The 7,500-nt window shown below is 46.6% G+C and overlaps 1 protein-coding gene across 1 annotated transcript in view; it reads right to left on the reverse strand.

Moving 5' to 3' along the window:
• Positions 1-7,500, reverse strand: part of LOC139745855 (uncharacterized) — a 486,509-nt gene that overhangs the window by 249,354 nt on the left and 229,655 nt on the right.

Here is a 7,500-nt window from a genome sequence, read left to right on the forward strand (position 1 = left end):
CTCACATTCATTCTCTACCACAATCAGGGATCCACAGACCTTTCCTTTGTTTCCCCCGGCTACTTCAAATGCCCAGGGGTCGGTCCATTGACAGCACGTCACTGCTTGAATATCACGTACCTCCACTTCATTCAGTCCTATGCACGCCTCTCACCTTCCTGCATGCTCAGGCCCTAAACACTCCAAACATTATTCGCGCCATATATCCATCATTACTGTGGTCGCTTCCTCGTTTTTGTTCCCTCCACTTCTGACACATATATATATCCTCTTGTCAACCTCTCTTTACTCATTCTTTCCATATGTCCATACCATTTCAGCACACCGTCTTTCGTTCTCTCAACCATATTCTTATCACCACACCTCTCTTTTGCTCTTTCATTTCTTACTCATTCAACCTTCCTCACATCACATTGTCTTCAAGCTTTTCATTTAGAAATCATGCACCTTCTTCCGTACATTTTCATCTTCAGCCCATGCCTCGTATGCGTATACAATACCGTTGGGACTACTATACCTTCAAACATACCCATTCTCGCTTACCGAGGTAGTGACCCCTCTTTCCACTCATTTCTCAATGCTCCCGGGACCTTCATTCCCTTATCCACCATTTGATTCATCTCATTTTCCATGATTTCATTCGTTTTCATGTCCTAGAATCTAGATATCTAAAACATTCAGTTTTCAATATTCAAACTCACATCCCAACTAACCTGTCTCTTTGAACTGCTGACCCTAATAACCTTGCTTTTATCTACGTTTACTCTCAACATTCTCATTTTAGCGCACTCCTCTACACCCTTCTCTGCCACCAACGCCGTGTCATCAGCAAACAAGAAGTGACTCATCTCCCAACCCCCCCGCCCCCCCACCTCTAACAGACTGCCTACCTGTCCTTCTCTCCAAAATCATTTCATTCGCCTCCCCCACTACAGACTCATTAACCATCGTGATATCACACACCCATGCCACAGACCTATCTTAACCTGGAACCACTCACGCTCCTCCCTACCTACTCGCACACACACTGCTTCTAATAGCTTTCCTCCCACATATATATTCTTAACGTCTTCCACAAAGCATCTCTACCATCTCTTTCCTATGCTTTCTCCAGATCCATTGTTGCAGCTTACTGATCCTTCTGTTTCCCTAGACATTTCTTTCACTCGTGTTTCAGAGCAAACACCTGATCCACACATCCTCTACCTCTTCTGAAACCTCATTGTTCATCATCAGTCTGATATTCCCAACCACCACTCCTCCGGTCGACTAACAGGTAGTACATTCAACTGACTTGATCTTCTTTAGTCATTGGTAATATACAGGCATTTCAGAAATCCTCAGACACCTCACCATCATCCATACATTCGCTGAATCCCTAACTATCCAATTAACAGCACAACCACCTCTTTTCTTAAAGAAGTCAATGTCATCCCATTGAAGCTTTGGAACTCTCTACCCTCTCATGTCTTTCCCAATCACTATGACGTGGCACACTGTAAAAGACAGTTTTTTTTCATGTCCTCCATTATTTACAAATACTATTCCTTGTCTCTTCTTTTCCCCTTTCAAAATCCTCTTTATAATCAATGCCCGGCCTTGATGTGGACTCCCCCAAACTCCTAAAGATTAAACACTATCTTGCTGAGATCTTTCTCAATCTCTAAAAACCAAGAAACCAACGTCTGTCCTGCTCTGATTTCTATTCCTAAACTCCATCATAAAACCCCCCATTCCTCTCTCACGATATCCAGGTTACTGAGACCTCCGGTACTGGATGAGTACTCATTCTCATGGGTTGAGGACATAAGGGGAAAAATGAGGCATTTGGATGACCTTTCCACCCCTTTCCCATCCCCCCCCCCAAAAAAGGATCGACCTAGCGTCCATTTCTGAGCCAAACCTCATCCGCCACACGATCAAGAAACCCCCTTTTACACTGTGACCATAGACAATGTCACGCATCTACCGCAAATACGAGGTAGACTCGGATCCTGTCCAGAATACACCTCCGCCTCAGTAACCCTACCGGATCCTGTCCAGAATACACCTCCGCCTCAGTATCCCTACCGGATCCTGTCCAGAATACACCTCCACCTCAGTATCCCCACCGGATCCTGTCCAGAATACACCTCCGCCTCAGTATCCCTACCGGATCCTGTCCAGAATACACCTCCGCCTACTAGATCTTTACAAATGTTAGGGTTGGGTGGGATGATACCCCCTCCGTGGCCCACACTTAGCCAGTATAGACAGCTCGCTCTCAATATCAATAAATTTAATCTCGGCGGCTCATGCCGTGTCCATCACCACGATGAAGTTGCCTCCGCACAAGCTCACATCACCGACAGCAGCGGACGGACGGGGAGGTGAGGGAGGAGGGAGGGATAATAGCGCACTCCTCCCCATGTGAAAGGTGGTGTTGATGATGCAGCGGGGTGTCCCCGGCACGAGAGTGGAGGTCGGGGAGGAGTGAGTCGAGGATGAAGAAGGATGGATGGATCCTCGACCTGAGAGATCTCTCTTTTTTCGGTCGGTTGCACGGCGTGAGCTTATGGTGAGCAAGCAGCTGATTTTAGCTGCTAAAAACGATGAGGGGTGAACACTGGTGTACTCCTAGGTCGGTGTCTCTCTCTCTCTCTCTCTCTCTCTCTCTCTCTCTCTCTCTCTCTCTCTCTCTCTCTCTCTCTCTCTCTCTCTCGTTGTTTAACGAATCATGGTTCCTGTTGATTTCGTACAGAGTTCGTTACGAATTAGTGCAAGGCTAAGAACTCATTATCTATTTTTTTCTTTTTCTGCTGATACACACAACAGAACTTCAGTGTTACGTTACTTTACTTTTTAGGTCAGCCTTTTTTATAGTGCCGACTTCTTAAGGTCAGCAACGGTACGACCATTTAAGGGCGAAGGTACGACTCTAAGATAAGATGACCTGGTTTTAGACCTTTGTTGGTGGCGAGGCTTAAGGGCCAGCACATAGATGACACCCTAAGAGAATTGGGATTAGGATAAAGATCACGACATCATACCCAAGGGTCGTACCCGCGTGATCAAGGGTTGTATCTTCGTGATAAAGGGTCGTACCTTCGTGATCAAGGGTCGTACCTTCGTGATCAAGGGTCGTACCTTCGTGATCAAGGGTCGTACCTTCGTGATCAAGGGTCATACCTTCGTGATCAAGGGTCGTACCTTCGTGATCAAGGGTCGTACCTTCGTGATCAAGGGTCATACCTTCGTGATCAAGGCTCGTACCTTCGTGATCAGGGGTCGTACCCTCGTGATCAAGGGTCATACATTCGTGATCAAGGGTCGTACCCTTGTGATCAGGGGTCGTATTTTCGTGATCAAGGGTCGTACCCTCGTGATCAAGGGTCGTATTTTCGTGATCAAATTTTACTTTTGTGTTTAAGGGTCGTACCCTCGTGATCAGGATTCGTATTTTCGTGATCAAGGGTCGTACCTTCGTGGTCAAGGGTCGTATCGTCGAACTGGAGAACAGAACTCTCAAAATCGTCGTAATCAGACGTAAAACAGGAATTTCCATAGAAAAGTAAAAACAGTACTTCCTCATGCGTTTTCTAAATACTACTTTTTCATTATCATTGTAAAGAAAAAATATGTACTTTTACATACCATTTTCACGACCTTGTATATATCCATTCTCACATTAAGTCGGCAGAATTGCCTTGCGAGACTTAAACTGTGGGATCACCCTTTCTTGACCCTTATCCATAGCTCCTACATGTCACTTAAGAGCCAAGATCCGAACTGTCCCCGTCTGGAGACGTCATCGTGAACTTCTCTCAGGGGGAAACTATTTTACGCAGAACTCCGCGTTGATACGTTCGGCCGGGTCCATAATCCCACACGGCGCCTCTGATCGTAGCTTAAGAAAGAGGGTCGTTTAGCAGTGGAGGCGATCACCGGGAGACAGAGTTTCGAACGCGTGTGTTCTGAAGCGAGAACTAGGGAGGGGAGCGGAGGAGGACGATTGGTCGTCACATCCGTGTCACAGTGTCAGGTAAAGCGTTACGATGACTGGGTTGGAGGAAGGGATGGATGGGTGGGTGGGTCTCCACGTCGAAGATAGATGGGTTTCAACTCTGCCTGGGGAGGGGCGCGGGGACGACCGTTCCTCAACGGGACGTCCCCTCAAGCGCGAAGGGACGACTTTCGAGCACGACTGAGCGACCGTTGGACGACGGAACGACCCTTAAGTACGACGGGACGACCCTCCAGCACGACAGGACGATTCTCGAGCACGACTGAACCGCCCTTGAGCGACGGGACGATCATCGAGCACGACTGAACCACCCTCGAGCGACGGGACGACATTCGACCGAGAAGGGACGACTCTCGAGCACGACTGAACCACCCTTGAGCGACGGGACGACCTTCGACCGCGAAGGGACGACTCTCGAGCACGACGACTAAGCGACCCTCCAGCGTGACGGGACGACCCTAGAGTATACGACAGGACGACTCTCGACCGCTACGACGCCCTCCTTACGCATTGATAGCCTGGACTCTGAGCCTTTCGCATATCTGGAAACTTAACCTGGCTTAATCATGCCTTAATCACTCGTAATACTTGATCGAGCTCTCATCTGTAGGACAGTTATCCATGGCTTTGTTAAATGCCAATAAAAAAAAACGATGAATTTTTGATAAATTTGATGATCTTGATAACCCTGGGTCATTTACTGGACCGATTCATTAAAAGGTTAATTTCCTTTCACATCCACCATGATTCGTAGGATGCTTTCGCTTGGCTCTCATTATTCTGCTTGTGTGTCTATGGAGGTGGCTCAGTGGTATGGCAATCTTCGTCAACGTCATCTTCAGCACGATCGTATGGTACTAGAAGGAGGAGGGTGAGAGAGAGAGAGAGGAGATCCAAGCCACGATATGTAAAGCCCATTCGCAAATATGCTACTGGCTAAGCTGACGGTCATAGGACCATGATGGCAGGCCAGAATGGTACACTTCGAGTAATGATTTGTGGAAGTGCTGATTACAAGCGGTGCCTCTTTATCTCTCATTTAGCTACAGGAATTACCAGCACGTCAGACGACGCCTTGCCAACATTTACCTCACCGTGGGAGAGAGAGAGAGAGAGAGAGAGAGAGAGAGAGAGAGAGAGAGAGAGAGAGAGAGAGAGAGAGTCATGGCGATGCCCTTAACGAAGGGTAACGAAAGCTGAGGTCTCTGATCCAGGGGTACCGGGAAATATTTCTATTTGACGATCAGGTGTAGAAATAGAAGATTTCGTGACTCAGAACTACGAACGGGATACAATACACGCCTTGACACAGGGCAAATGATAATTCTAAAAAAGAATTCTGCTTTTCAGTGCAGAGACAATACAATATCTAGAAAATTAATCAATATTTCTTTTGATATATTTGCATATCAAATGAACGCCCCAAAAAAATTCGTCCCTCTTAAGCCACTCAATAAAGTCGAATTTTCTTATGGCAGTGTGTCATGCCGTATCCCTCGCGCATTCAGATCTGCCTTGAATCGTTCGTCCTCACCCACACTCATGAACCACGTACGCCTGAATAGCGTTGCGTGCCACGGCGTCTGTCAACAGACGACTCACAGCCGCCATAAGAGATCTTAAGTACTGGTAAACCCTCTGTGTTGTGTGAGAGAGAGACAGTTGTTCTGTGGGTCGACGTTCCGCATCCACCTACATCCACAACTGCTACGTGTCCGAAAGGATGGATTTTCTGTGGCTGTTCGTGCACGAGAGGGTGAGCCGAAGAACATTAGAGATGGTCTGTGTTGATGAGACTCGAGGTAGGGAAAGATGCTGTAGGATCAAGACCAATGGGGGTCAGTGCTATATCGACATTAGGTGTTCATAAGGAAGAGATCCAGTATTATCGTGAGTGTTAAACGAGAGTTATCTGAACAAATTCCGGTCTATGAAAGGAGACCCAACACCTTAGCAGCGATAGATGCTTTTCGATCGCCTGTGTTAAACGATCCAGTCATCTGTTTCAAGACAGTTAAACGAGAGTTATCTGAACAAAATCCGGTCTATGAATGGAGACCCAACACCTTAGCAACGATAGATGCTTTTCGATCGCATATGTTGTACGATCCAGTCAGCCTGTTTAAAGACAGTGATCCCCTGGAACCTCTGATGTCACATTGCACTAACGGTGCTGAGGCCAGTTTGCGAGTGAAATGGGGAATGAAGATGAAAATTCGTTTCTCTCTCCTCACTGTATAGGAAGAAGAAATCTATTGATATCTTTCCTTTACAGATAATGATGGAGAGGCAAAGCCGATGTGAGATATGATAGTGATCACTGGCCCTCCGTGGAGTGGCGGTTAGTGGTGCTGACCGTCAAGCATTCACGGGCTGTCTGGGGTCGAGCCCGCATAGGTTCGAATCCTGGTCGAGGTAGTTGGTTCGCAGTCAGCCCAGGTGTTCATCCTCCCCTGACTTAAGCTAATGGTATGTATGTATAGGTATGTATATGTGCGTGTCTGGATGTGTATGTATATACATGTGTATGTGGGTGCGTTGGGCCATTCTTTCGTCTGTTTCCTTGCGCTACCTCGCTAACGCGGGAGACAGCGGCAAAGTATAATAGATAAATATCCAGATATCACAAACAAAAATAATAGAGATAGGAATCTCTTCTCCTCAACTAGTTTCGATTCGACGACCACTTCTTCAGGAGAATAATGACTCATTATTCTCCTGCAGAAGAACTTCGTCGAAACTAGTCGAGAAGGATAAGTTCCTGGCTCTTGCTCTCACTTTCCCCTCGCACCTCCTACCCAGGAGAGATGACGTGGTATCTAGAAGCCGTTGTTCAGAAATGGATGGCCTACCAGAGGCTCATCAACCTCAGCTCTGTTGATGACATAACCATGATTGGAAGCTACAAGCAATTCTACGACAATAAAAAAAGAAAAACGTCCTGAAAATGTAGAAATTTACTCTTTATGATCGCATGGTCAGTGGTGAGTACTACCTGGCTGCATTCAGAAAGCTGGTCAGAGCTGACGCCGCAGTGGATCCTGAAGTATATTCAGTACAGGAACAGTAAGTGTGTTGCATGTATAGCTAGAACATGCGATATGATGACATGGCTGTTCACTATGCAAACTCTTGTGCCCCCATTTAGGTAGTGGTCATCCACTTGAAAAGATCACAAAAGCCTCTTTGGCCCATGTCGTATTCGACGACACCACCGTGTATCACTGTAGAAAGTGAAACACTGGAGTTAACGTCCCACTGCTATGGACGAGTGACACAGTGGTAAAACTACTTTGATCCTCAGTTCTGTAGGCCATGGTTGGGCAAAGGATGATGAAGAACAGTAGAGTTGAATAAGGTTCAGTGGATTCCAAAACACCTCTTGACCATTATGTGATGGTGAGGATGTATGATGAAGAAGACGAGATTAATCAGCTGATGACGAGTCTGATGATAATTAGTGATGATGGTAATTGATGATGATGATTATCATTTCA

Source organism: Panulirus ornatus, chromosome 4 (genome assembly GCF_036320965.1).
Source record: "Panulirus ornatus isolate Po-2019 chromosome 4, ASM3632096v1, whole genome shotgun sequence".
NCBI lineage: Eukaryota > Metazoa > Arthropoda > Malacostraca > Decapoda > Palinuridae > Panulirus > Panulirus ornatus.